Raw genomic sequence first — 14080 nt, 5'->3', positions numbered from 1 at the left:
ATTGAATGAATGTGTCTGAAGTCACTGTTCAGTGTAAAAACTTGATTGTGTCAGTGTGCTAAGTGTGCTTGTGGTATGCCTGTCAGATCCTTGAGGGATTTAAATGGAGGAGTGCAAAGTATGAGAATTCAGAGTATTTCTGAGTATACATTGAAGTGGAACTTTAGACATCCAGAGAGCCTTACGTACAAAAGCTTGAGAGTCTTAAAAACTCTTGGTATGAGATTTAAGATGACTTTCTAGACGTGACCTGACCTGAGGCTGAATGCTACTGGCTTCTTTTCTACCATGATGGGTGTCCCTTCAAGAAACCCTTCTGTCCTGTGCACTTTGAGCTAGTACTCAGATCTTCTCCAAAAGCTCCAGGACTCATCTTTATTTGGAAATGTGACCTCAAATAAAAATTTCTAGCAAATTTACTTTGTATTCTTCGATGTGATCTAATTTCTGCTTGAATCCTGCACAGGTGCTTTAGTTTAATTTGTCTTTCTCAGGTATTAAGAATTGACTGAAATATCTATTAATAAAAAGTTTTATAGAGCATTGCTGAGTGATACTAGCTGAACTTGAGCTACAGACGTTTATACTTTGTCCTATTTGTTCTGACCAATCAAACATTATAGGCTTCACACAGCTTATACATTAAACAGTGTTGTCAATCTGTGGAAGGAAATACGTTATCTCCAAACATCTACTGAATATGTAATAGCTGCATTGGCAGTTTGTCATCAAATTTCTTCTAATGGTGGTAGAACAATTTAGCTGTTGGGTAGCATTCAAATTTATTCACAACATTTGAATATGGTATATAGATCTTCTGGACCTTTCCTAAGGAATTTCTAGATTAAAAAAAAAAATGTTTTAACCTACAGTCCTTAACAATGGAGATCACTGTGAAGGTTTTATCATTTTACTGAGACATCTCTGAAATAAGTAATTATTTAAGAGATTGGGTTCACAGCCTTTTCCAGCACAGCTTGTTGTTCTGGTGGAAATTCTTAAATGCTTTAACAAATTTGGGTTGTAATGATTCTTGCCACTGTTCCTTCTTAAATAGTTCCTGGTAATAGCTAAGAACCCAGCAAGGCAAAATAGCGGTGAGCTGAGTGTTCAGACAGCATGTCAGAAGGCACTGGTCCTGCTCTGAGGAGCTCGGACTTGAATTTAGCATAGTCTTAGTGATGTTTTCATTTCTTCTTCGTGGAAATTGAAGGGTAGTGGCAGAGAACCTGCTGGGTCCCTGGAGACAGGGTCTAGGGGCTTTTGGAGGATGGGAAGAGTAAAGAAGTGGAAATGAATGTGTGACAGATGGAGGACCAGACCGCAGAAGTTCACTTGGATCACCCCCTCTTCTCCCTCCCAGTATATGGGTTACTATCCCATTGCCTTTGAATAGGAGCTGTAACACAGTGAATAGGAACTGTAACACAGTTTTGAAGTTTAACATGCTTCTCAACTTATGATACAGTAACTAAATCAAAGTTGCAGCTCAAATATTTAATGATCAGCTGAGTGGCTGATGTAACTCATCTGAGATGACTGAAGGAAGATATCTTCTGTTTGTTTATTGAGATTATACTGCTGTCATTAGGCCATATGACACTTTTCTGCTAGGTTATTTGCTTTTATTGGAGTAAGATATGATTCATTTTTTTGTGGAAATGAGTTTTTTGCTTGGAGTACTTGTGTATCGTAGCATCCTTGTCAAACCTTCTGAGTATGGAAGGTAGGAGAGTTTACTGTTATCCTAGCAATATCTGTAGTAACATGCCTCAAAGTCCAGTCTTGTGTACATCAGACTTGAAGTCCTTACCACAGGTTGTTAGTGAAGCCACAGCAAATTTTCCTTTGAGCTTTTTATTTTCATCAATTCTGTATTTTTTCATGTTGTCAAGGCCCTTTTTGAATGTCTAAGGGCTATTGTTCTAACTTGTAGATTTTGTTTTGGAGTTAATATTTTAAAGATTTACCTCTTTTTCTTCTTCTTGCAGCTGTGTTTTTTCTCCTTATGTAAACCTCTCCTCAGTAGGTAGTTGGTGGTATTTGAATCTACCCAGAGGGTATCTCAGTGTGGGAGGCTTTCTTCACAGGCGTAACAGTTATCGTGCTATTACAAGAGCATGTTACAGGGAATATGTCATAAGAAGGTCTGTTGTGGTTGTCTTATGTATTCAGATGCTAGAACTATAATACTTTCTCAGTCCTAAGCACATAAAGTTTGCAGAGCTCAAAACAGACGGGTCTTTGGAGGCAAGTGTTAATTGAATGCTAATGTGAGAACCCTGGTTTGCAGTCTTTTGAGGGATAGACGATCAATTATGTCATTCAGCACTATTTCAACCCAGTGCAACATCACTAATGAAAAAATCCAATCGGAACAGCAAAATAGGTGATATTTTGAAGCCTTTAAGGCAGTTTCTTCTTGCATGATTTGAGAACATATTCAGTTAAGGCAGACCACATTTTGGTTTCTACTTGGTCGCATTTTTACTGTTCTGTTGAAGTCAAGGTGTTAACCTGCCTGTGCCTTTTATGTAGCCACACAGTGTTGCAATTGGATCTGCAGTGTCACTTTTGAGATGCTTAGATGAGTTTTTGTTTACTTTTGATAAGAGGAGCCTATAGCTAAAACCCTGATATACTCAGAGTTGCTACTGTTGGTCCTGGGTACAGTCTTTCAGCATAGGCTTTCTCATTAGGTAAATGACTGTAAAGACTATGTAAATGAACTCTGCATTAGTTATGGCTCACTCAACTAGCATTTAGGCAATACTGATCATACCTTCTGGCACATACCTATGATTGCAATCTGCAGAGCTGCCATCTGGAGCTACATTTGTTTTTACTGAGTAATATGCTATTGCAGAAAATACTTGCATTGCTGCTGCTGGAAGGGTGGTTCTTTGGCCTTTATTCATCTAAAATCCTCATGAAGATACTGAGTGTCTGGAGGTAAAGGAGACCTGTGTGCGTGAATGTACATGCCCTTACTTTTCATTCGCAACTTCATATTTTGCCCTAGTTTTATTCCCTTAGGGAATAAATGTTTTCCTGGGGGGAGTTTTTTGGTGTGGGGATTCTCCTAAGTCACACGAAACCCATGAGTATACAACTTGAGGCATAACACTGGAGATACCAGGCAAAAAAACCAATCTGGTTTCTAATATTTGTGCTCAAATACATAGTATGAATGTGACTTTCTTAGGGATGTTGATTAAACATTAAGACATTGATCTTCTTCTAAAGTGTAAAAGGAATTTTCAAAGATTTTTTTGTCCTATACGAACATGCTAATATTGAATATTTAATATTTCAGGTAATGTTTGTCCAAAATGTCAAATTTATATAAAGCAGTTGGTGTCTTGATAGAAATTGATAAATAACTGAGAACAACTGTTTTTTTCACAAATATGCATTTTGATTAGCTAGTATATAAAGCTTTTGGTTAGACTTAATATAGCATGAATATTAACTAAGTATGGTTTTATTTCGTGTTATGTTATTTCATTTGGCAGACTGCTTTAGGAACTGTTAAGTTGGCTTGCTGCTTTAGAAGACTTAAGATGTGCTATTGGAACTAGAATATCTTGCTCCTCCTTTCTCTTTAAGGTTAAAAGCAGACACTTTCCCTACATAAAGGTGTATGAGTGGGTTTTGTGCATAAGCAACAGACATACTTTTACACATCGGTTTAAAAAGGAAGTGTGAAGCAAAATTGCGTGAGTAAGCAAAGTGATAGTGATGTGATTTGCTTCTTGTTAAATGTAGTTGCTATAAATTCATAGTACTTGTAATTTCAAATAATTCTTCTTTTGAATTCTAGATTTCTTCTTAGACAATAAAAGTAATGTATTTTTTCTCCATAGTCACCTAAGTCTCTTTGACCCAAGTGAAGTGTTACCTCCTTGTGCTCTGCTCTAACTCGGAGGGATGTGCAGTTGATCAGTTCAGATGTGTGCTTTCTGGTGGCTTGGTGCTGGCATTTTGAAGAGGTACAGAAAAAGTGCTGCCTGCCTTTCCTTCCTTAGGAGCACTAGTCAGAGGGTCTCGTTTCTCTGGCCAGCAATTTTCACAAAATTTGACGAAGAAGAAAACATTCTTCCAGGTTTGATTGAAACTGGAAAATAGGTTCAGAGAATACTGTGGAAGGAGGGAAGGAGTGTTACCGAAGTAGGCTGCTAACAAATCTGTTTCCTGCTGGGAGAAAGAACCTCTTGTTTTGCTTTGAAACAAGGAAACTTGAGGATGCATCATGTAGCAGTATTAATCAGTCCTACTTCCTAGTTATCTTGGGAACAGTTGATGTAAATGAGGCAAACAGACTGTGATATTTCTGAAATCTAAATGGAATACAGTTGTCATAAGAAAAACTTAATCTGCCCAATGCGTTTTATTTTATTTCCCCATTGTGGTTACTAAGTAAAACAAAAGAATTCTGGATGGAGAAGGCTACATAAGGCCTTAAGACACATATTTTGTAGCTAATAATTTATTTGCCTACATTATATGCAGATGCCTCATACTAGTCTATAAATTCCGTTCTGTTTTAGTGGGATATCTTATGCTGTAACAAACCACCACTTTTATAGTAGGTTTCTAATTAAGTCTTGAAAAATGGAAACACTTCCAAAAATATCTGGACATGAACAGAAGGTGAAATTCAGATTGAAATAGTAAAATACATATTAGCATTATGGTCTGCTTATTATTCTGTCCTTAAAAAGTAAAATCTAAAAGATGCTGGATTGCCTGGAATAACATTATATTTGTCTTTAAAGGATAATCTTACATGTGGTGCAAATTTCACAAGTTTGTTAAAATTTGAATGTGTAAATCAGCTTCCTTTTTATACCTGGAATCCTTTGTGAAATGTATTTGTTTTTACACCTGTCTTTTGCACTAATGAAAGGATAGCCTGATCAGGCAGTTTGCTTGCCTTTATTTGGATACAACAACATGTATATGAAAGCTGTCCTTATTAAACATGTATTGTACTGTACAGCAAAAACAATACATTCAATACGTTTCCAATATTCATTCCTCTGGTAGTTCTCAGCAAAATTCTTAATGTCCTTTTATTGTGTTCTCTGGGAGGCTGCCAATAGTTGAGTTACATGATCAAATAGTGTGCAATCTAATATGAATATGCCACTAGATCTTTCTGAACAATGAGTACAGTAACAATAATCCATATTCAGGGAATGTGTTTTTAGGTGAAATTTTATAGTATATAGAAAATATTTTCAAATATTATCACTCCTTTATATGGAGTTGAGATGAAGATAAAAGTGATAAACAGCTCAAATCCTCCAGGTTAAGATCAAGAATGTATTACACATAAACAGTAGTGACTAAAATACTAGTAATTGTGGAAGTTCTCAGTTATGAATAAAAATCTTACCTTTAAGGAAAATCATGTAAGTACCTGATGCCTCTCATAAGTGGAACAAAAATGATTGATAAAACCTGACATTTAATATTTGGCAGACTTCAAGGAGTTTCTGCCTCATGTTCAGTAAAGTGATGTTGCTTTAGTGAAACCATATTTAAACTAGATTAAAATGCATAGAGATATATTGATACTGCATACAAGTGGCATAATATAAGAATGTACACAGCTTTGAGAAATATGTTCTGATTTCTTTTTTATTTAAAACAAAAGACTCATTTTGGCTCAACTAGGCTTCAACATTTTCTTCTACCATATTCCCCAGAAGGAAGCTAAATGAATTCTGTCCATAAGAAGATTGAAAGCTGATGGGTGTGGGCAGATGTTCTTTTCTCAAGGATAAATGAGGTAGAATAAGGTTCTGTGGAAAGTCTGAAGGTGATGAGAGAAATGTTTTGCTTCCAGTTAAATTGCCGTTACAGAAAGGTTTATTGGCAGGGAGGGAGCCCTCTCAGTCATTTTTAAAGTACTTGTGCTTTGTGACATTATCTTGGGTGGAAAAGATGTATTCTGTTTTTATTTGTTAACAGCCCATTCACTCTAACAGCAATCTATTACTGTTATACATTGATATAACTTGAAATATTATTCTGACTTGTATTTTGCTTCTTAATTATTTGTTTCACTCTAGGGTACTAAAATTTAGAACTTGCCTACTCAAAGGTGTATGCATATGTAAATCTGGGTTCAGTTGGTTTCAGTTCCTTTGATTAATACCTTAATATTTTTCTGTTGATAAAACCCTGGCTGAAATCCTGCTTATTTGTTACTACTGAGCTGCTGTAGGAGAGGCTCCCAGTGCATCTTTTGTGCTTTCCAGCAGTATTCGGTGTTCTGTCGTTTATATGACCTGATGCTAACCGCTGCAGCAGCCTGTGGTGCAGCTGGTGTAGACTTCAACCTGCTGCTGAACTCTGGGAGGTACTTAACAGTTTGTTCTCGAGCTCGCTGCCCTGTTCAGCACTGGATCTTCCTGGATTCCCATCTTGTTTAGGGATTTATGACAAGCATAATGAATTTCTGGAAGTGCCTTTGCATTCATCTAAATGCTAATCGAAGAATGGTAGCTGTGTGTAAGTTTGGAGGGGGGAAGTTACACCCCCCCCATCTGAAACTCAATCTTTTTTTCTTCCCGGGAGCCCTGGAGTTCCCATCCCTTTTGAAGTTTTTCCTAACCTTCTGTTGTAGCTGCTGGTCTCCCCAGTATAGGATTTGTTTTAAAGGGTTAGTTATTTTATGTTTCTGGTTAAACACCTTAAGTCTTTCCATGGTGAAGCTGTTGCCACCCGAGTGTCTGTAGTGGCTAGGAATCAATAAGAAGTGAAGTCTTGGAAATAATTTCCTTTTTTATATTAGTGCAAGTGCTTCGTAGTTCTGCCATTCAGAAATAACCTTTTCTCTTTAATACAAAGGATGATGCAATCTAATATGGCAATATACGAGTGTTCCTTAAGGCTGTATCTAGATCAAGGCACTCAAGCGAATTAAAGCAAATTACCAAAGTGTATAACATCAACATTCATAAGTTATAACGCATAAAATTGCCATTGGCTGGTGATGTCTTTAGGAATAAAATTACTTTAGTTAGCTGTAGTTTAATTTCCTTGGTTTACAGTGAGTGAAGGCCAATTTACTCCTGCATTAGAAAAATCATGTGGGAATTGAAAGCATTTAACTTGATATGCTTTGACTTCTCACCTTTACTTTTATAAACATCTAGAAAGTGGGTTAGCCTGTTGTGTTTTGGAGATGTTTCCCAGGACTGTCGTATGCATTTTCTGCTTCTCACGTTCCTGGGGTCCTATTTCTTTAGTGCCATGTGTGTTTGCTACTGGATTGCATAGGATTACAGATTTGATCTGAATCAGATCAACAAATAAAAATCAACTGTCAGTCTTCTTCAGTCCAGCTAGTAATGCCCCGACATAATGAACTCCAATGGTATTTATTAACTAGCTTGTAATTAGCTAGTTTATTAACTAGCATCCGTTTTGCAGCATGCACAATTCAAGATCTGCTGGATTTCATGTAAATTCAGTAAACTTTGAAGTTTTCATAATGCAAATATTGTTCTATGATTGTTTTTCAAAATATGTAAGTTCCAGAGATCTTTTCCATTACACAGTGAAACACCTATTGCCAGTACTTAAATTGAAGCCTACCACTTAAAATGTGTCTTCTCATTTGGTTACATAAACAGTTCAGGGCAGATTTTTTTTTCCTTCTATTTCTTTGGTGCTTGTCCTGTCTAGGTATTTCACCAAAAGTGTGGCTTTCCTGAGTTTTGCCTCTTTTATCTCTTTAATAGGAAGAGATCTACTATGTAACACAAAAATGTCCCAGTTTCCAAAAGTTTATAATGAGAGAATAATTACAAAGTATTTCTACTGGTTTTTGATAGTTTTTCTTTAATGTAGCTAAGCAGCAGCACAGCAAGTTACTGTTAATTTCTGCTAACAACTGCTGTAGGATCAGTTAAAAGCCTCCAGGTAGTTGAATCTCTGTAGGGGAATTTCTCTGTTCCATCTTCTCATTTTGCAGTTAATGGAGAAATTCGGGCAATATTTCTGCGAATTGCTGGATAAATTTATCAGCTGTTTAGGAAGGAAGTGTTGGTAATAACAGTTCCTAGTCAACATTTATTATGTATTTACTAGGCTTGTTAAAGTCTATGTGGCTACATTGGCAAACCATTGAAACCAGTCAATTTGTCTCAGTCTAATTTAATCTGATGCCAGTGTTAAGCAATGAGAGTTGGTCTACAGTATAGAACCAGTTCTCTGATGACATCTAAAAGACTGATGCTTATTAGAAGCTTTGAAAAAGTTGTACAGAAAAGTCAGAAAATGTAGTTTGGTATTTATTACGACCAGACAGATTTATGTTATCTGTTCTGAATGCAGTCTCTAAAAAGCTACATTTAGGGAGTTCATGTCCATATGTTTTAAGACCAGTTAGATTTTTTTCCCTCAGAGAGATTGTTGTATTACTAGTGTGTTCTTGTTGTGTTTAGATGGGGAGATTGTTGGAGGGTTTGTTTGGAGAATTGCTCAGTTCTTCATACGGCATCTTACAGAAATTGCCTCCACGTAGCATGTTATCACGTGTCTTTTTGATATATTGGGAAAATGCTGAGTTGCGAAGAGGCAGTTGGCAAAGGAAGAAAGTAGGACAGCAAGAAAAGAAAGCTTTATTGACGACTACAAGAACAATTCTGTTTTTGTTGACTTCGCAAAAGCTGGGACAAGCTAATGCCATGGATTGCTGTGTCTGTCTCCATTGGCCACTGCCACAAATGAAGCGCCAAGTTACTTGGTTGGCCATGCAGGGAGCCAGATCTCTTTTTTGTGGAGGCTCCTCTCATTGTGATAATTTTTCGCGTCAAGTAACTGACAAAGCTGGTATAAAGTGTGTTCAGCAAACATTGAAAGCTATTTTTGCTCAAATGTCTTCAAGTGTCTTAGGAAAAAAACGGGAACCATTTACCACTTTGCATTCTGTGTCTGGACATGCTGAGGAAGGCATGGCTGGATCAGTCCATCCTTTCAGCACATGAATGCCATCCAACTCTGCAATTTATCTTAATTATTTTCATCATTATTTTAATGCTGAAATGACTGTATCAGTGAATGTGGTTTTGTTCCCAGCACTGCAGTCTGATGCAAAAATACTTTGCCATGTTCTAGCTAGTGTACAACTCTGTGTACTGCTTTCTGAAAAGCCATTGCACGCAGGTGGTGAGGTTTGGGAGAACCAGCATGTTGAGTAGCTTTCATGCTGAAAAATTAGAGCTTATACTGACAAAATGGGAAAAAAAAAATCTGGATCTTCAGAATATGAAAAAACATTAAAAAAAAAAAGCTTACTCACTTGTTTTGAGTGAATCATATATTAGTACTTTAGCCACAAATCTCTCACAATTCCTCATGAATAAGGAATATGTAAGCTGCTGTAGTTCCTTTCAGTGTAGCTCTGTGTAAATAACAGCTTCCTGGTGGTGTAAATACTCACAAGTCTAAGAGACTACTGTGATAAGGAACAGTGAGAAAATTGCTTTATTCCAAGTAAAATATTTTTTACAGTGGACAAAACTGTAAATACAGGATTTGTAGATGTTTCTCTTACAGAAGTAGAAGAGGTAAAGTATTAATATTAGTCTGGTTGTCATAAGCAGTCTTACGCACAACACAAGTCATGTTTCTCAGGTGTGATTTACAGAATGCGTGCAGAAGATGGCAGTTACAGAAAGTGTGTGTTCAGATGTGTGAAGTTTTCTGCTGAAAAGGAGGAGGGGTAGGGAAGAAATGTGATAGTGTTCTTTATTACAGTTTCTCCATTCTGTTCTGCTAGTGTGAAATTTGGACAATAAATCATTTGAGGAGTTTACCTTTTCCTCGCTTTCTAATAGTAGAAGTTATAATGGGGGAAAAAAATTAAACAAAAAAAACTTGAGGGACCCAGAGAATGCTGTGCTTTTTTTGTTTGTTTTACTGAATATGGCAACACTAGATTTTTTTTTTTCAGGATTAGAGCCCCCAGATTACTGGGAGAAGGCTGATAGTCCTTTTTTGACGTTAATGAAAGTGGGTATCTTAAGTTGTTTTAAGTATCCATTTCTCAACCAAATTTTTAGTAGGAAGAAAATTGGACTTTTGCCAGATGTAGCAAGCAGACTCACCTGCTATTATAAAGGACATAATTCACAACTGGATAATATGCAGCAGTAACTATGGCTTTTGAGCTTGAATAAATTGCATTTTTTAGAAAATAAAAGAATTGAGATAAAATAAAAGCATTTTCTGTCATTCTTTCAATTTATATATCTATTTTTACCATGTTGAGAATTCAGGAAATAGATAAACTTTTTAAAGTAATGTGGTTAACTTCCAAAACAGATAAAGCAATATTGATTTTGGTGAAATGATAGGGGTAGTCTGCTGCATCTGCTTTTAAAAACTGCTTCCAACTTGAAAGACAGAATTTTCTCATGACATCAGTAGGGGCGTTATTGAAAATACGTTTCAGTTGAAGTTGCATTTTATTTAGGATCAATGAGATCCCCCCCCTTTTTAGTGCCTCATTGTGCTTACAGCATAAGCTTTGCAATTTGCTTTTTGAGGAACAGATGTGTTGTCCGTTCAGGTATGTGTGTGATATTTACTCTTTTTAGAGTCTTAAGTAACGTCAAGAGCATACCTGAATTAAAATCTTGTTTCTTTAAATTATTTGGACATAAAAAGTATCTTCTTCCATGCTAAAAAAGAATCAATAAAATACAAGGCCTTAAATTATTCAAAGATGATACAATGGGAAATTGGTTATTCTCTTGATTCACAAGGCTGGATAATTGAGTTAAATTTTCATGTCTACGAAAATCAATGCCTAGGTGGACTTTGGAGAAATACCTATAAAAAGACTGGCATTTGCATTAACTGGCAGTAACGAATTTTTACGTAAAATTTTAGACTGAGTCACAGATGGTGTTTTCCAGTGATTCATTTTTGTTTTGTTATCTTGCACCAGCCTATATGTTATGGCACAACAGGCTTTAATTATGACGTAGATTTTCTTAATATGCCAGATGCATACTTCTGAAAATGATGAGAGCAGCAGTGAAATACTGAAAGAAATCTAGAATCTCTCTTTTATTCTTCAAATATTTCTTAGACCTCATCTTGTTTAAATGCAGGATATGTTAAATATTTAATAAAGGCAGTGAGCTAGGGTTTTGTTTTCCTTGGTGGCTTGTTTGGTATTTTATTAACAAAGGATTTCTTGTGGCAGACAGTTTTTTGTGTTTTAAATCTTGAGCTTGCTGAGACGTGGGAACACTTGGCCTTTCTACAACAAAAGATGTTGCTCTTTTTTTTAAGAGTGGAGGAATATAGTGTTTTTATGATGGTATGGAAGTTTTTAATTTTTAACATTATAAACACTTGTGTTAACAGGGGAAGAACGGGGTATGTGTAACTTCTTGAGGACTTTGCGTTATCTCTTACATCCTTGCAGACATGGCTATTTCCTCTAGGCTGTTGTTTGTTGTCTTGGGAAATTTTAATCCTTTAAGGATTTCACACTGTTCTCAGTTTCTTGATCTTCTTTATGTTGAATTAATTGCAAGACAATATCAAATCTGGTGTCCTTAAAGTATTAGGGTAAGAAATGTTTTGCACACATCTTTCTAATGAGGGAAATAAAAAAGAGCCTTTTCCATCATGCCCTAACTAGGTGTCTGGGAGGTCATTGTGAGTGGTTCACTGAGTATTGATACCAAAATGTCAATTAATGTTAGATCAAGCTAAATGGGCTAAAAGAAGATGGATGCACTTGTTCTGATGCACTTGTCTTCAGTGATGTATTTGTATGTTCATATATATATATATATATATATATATATACACAAACACACACATTGTATGTATGGCTTGCAGTGTTTTCTTATTTGAAAAACTTAATATTGGTTACATGGTGATAAAAATTATAGAATAACATCAACTTCCTCCTCCTTGCTCAGGCAAATGATACCTAGAAGACAACAGGAGCAACTCTGCTCAGTCTTTAGAAAGTGTTTTGCAAAGCATTTCTTTCTCAGGCATTCCCAGGCGAATGAAAGCCCTTTCAGAAAATTCCCATCAAACATTTTAGCAGTCCTGACTTTGCCACCTGGTACAGCAAGTGTGCACGAGCTAAGCATTTAAATGGAAACCTTTGAGACTACATGAAGCTTTAAGCTATAAGCGTGCCCTGAGCTGGAGGGACTTTTTTTTTTTGAGAGAGAAGTGACTTGAGGTTACTGTCTCGGTCAGAACGTTTTGACCACGAGCACAGCCGTGAGAACAGCAAAGGGAATGGTTCGTACCCGGTGGTTGGAGTTGCACAGTAGTTAGCTCATGAAGCAAAACGCATCATTACCATCATCCAGTTAGGGTTATCATGAAAAGTGTCAGATTTAAATGCTTAAGAGAGTTCTTAACTGTTGCCATGGTGATATGAGAAGAGCATGGTGGTTTTCATCTCTATCCCATGTTCAGCTAAATTCTTCCACAGTCATTTAACTGTGAATCGAAGGTACTGGCTTGTGCCAGGCTGGCTTTCCTTTGAGTTAGCCAGGGACAAATGAAGAATATAGCAAACACTTCCTTTCAAAATGAAATATAAGCCCTAGATAAAACTGATCTGGCTTTCTGTGTTGTTTTGACTGTGTGTTGGCACTCCTATATGTAAAATAGCTGTTCTGGAGTTACTGAGCTGCTGCTGTTCACGCCATCGTGTCATTGCTTGTAATTACTTTGGTGCAGGTTTTAACAAAGGGCATTCACTGCAATCACAAACCACAAATCTGGTTACAGGAATAGGTTCACCTTAAAGTTTTATTTCCTCTAGAAGGGGGAAAGTACAAACACTTTTCACTAGAAATTCAGATGCTGCTTTCTAATGTGGCCTCACTTTTAGTGCTGTCCTTTCATCATTGAGCCTGCCCTTGAGGTGTGTGTGTGTATGCATTTTTTTCAATGTGTGATGTTGATCAGGTGCTGTGTTTTTAGTTTCACTCCTCTGTTTTCTGATATTCAAGAGCTTTAACTGACCTGCTGCAAGTTTGTTCTCTATGGCCGTCCCCCAGCCTTCTGCCCCAGAAAGCCTTTGAATTAATTCTTGCCTTGGGTACAAAGCAAAGGCGCTGTTCTCTCCTTTCTGACCTACATTTGCACGGTGCAGCATTGCATAGCTGGCAGTGCAGCTTCCCTGCCTCCCTCCTCTCCCTGTGCTCCCCTTGAGTAGTGGCTAAGTCTTGCAAAGCAGAGCTGGACATGGAAGGCTGGCTGGACAGGCTGGAGATGAAAGCTGTAGGGATACAGCAAATGCTGTGTGTGATGGGTATGATCGCCGGCCTCGAATTAGTGGGGTCAGGAATGGTGAGACTGCACCACCCAAATCACACGCTGCTTTGAAAGAACAAACTATGAAATGAAAAGGGGAGATGCATTTAAAATTTTATAGGTGCAGTTGCCATAATGTAAAGAAATTGTCCAATAGTTACTTGTATTCTTTGACATCATAAAGTAAGGATTGAGAAATGAGTTGTAAAAATGAAAAAAACACATGAAAATTGATGCTTTAGCAAAGTAGTTACAAGCCTGTTCTTGCTAATGGCATGAACAGAAGTAGTAGTAACTTCTGTATTTTTCTCTCTTCCATCTCTTCCTGGGAAGTCTTCAAAAATTGTAATGAGTATTCATTCAAGAGATAAGATCTTGCAATGTGGGATGATGTAGATATTTCAGATCAAAGTATTATTAGGGATTGTGTTAATCTATTGGGAAAATCAGTGGGGATGGGGGGGCTGCCTAGAGTAATGGCTTCTAGGTTCTGTTCCCGTGCTCATGCCGTGCCTGATCTGGCATTGATTTTGAGACATTTTTAACCTGAAATCCAGTCTGCCTTATTTCTTCAAGATCACTGCAATCATATAACTTTTAATTTGTAGGACAGAAATAACTTATAACATTTAGGTAAAGATCTTATCAGACACTTTTTCCCCCCTCAAAGCAACCACTGAGGCTTGCAAGTACCTTTACTAGTATTTTTTTTCAGACTAGAACAGAACACGAACTTTATCCATGAGAAAATCTG

At 36.9% G+C, this 14080-nt stretch overlaps 1 protein-coding gene across 1 annotated transcript in view; it reads left to right on the top strand.

The window, feature by feature from the left end:
* Positions 1–14080, top strand: part of CDC73 (cell division cycle 73) — a 97194-nt gene that overhangs the window by 36027 nt on the left and 47087 nt on the right. The window lies entirely within an intron of this gene.

Source organism: Cygnus olor, chromosome 8 (assembly GCF_009769625.2).
Source record: "Cygnus olor isolate bCygOlo1 chromosome 8, bCygOlo1.pri.v2, whole genome shotgun sequence".
Taxonomy (NCBI): Eukaryota; Metazoa; Chordata; class Aves; order Anseriformes; family Anatidae; genus Cygnus; species Cygnus olor.
The sequence above is the reverse complement of the archived record's forward strand: the minus strand, read 5'-3'. Positions and strand labels throughout refer to the sequence as shown.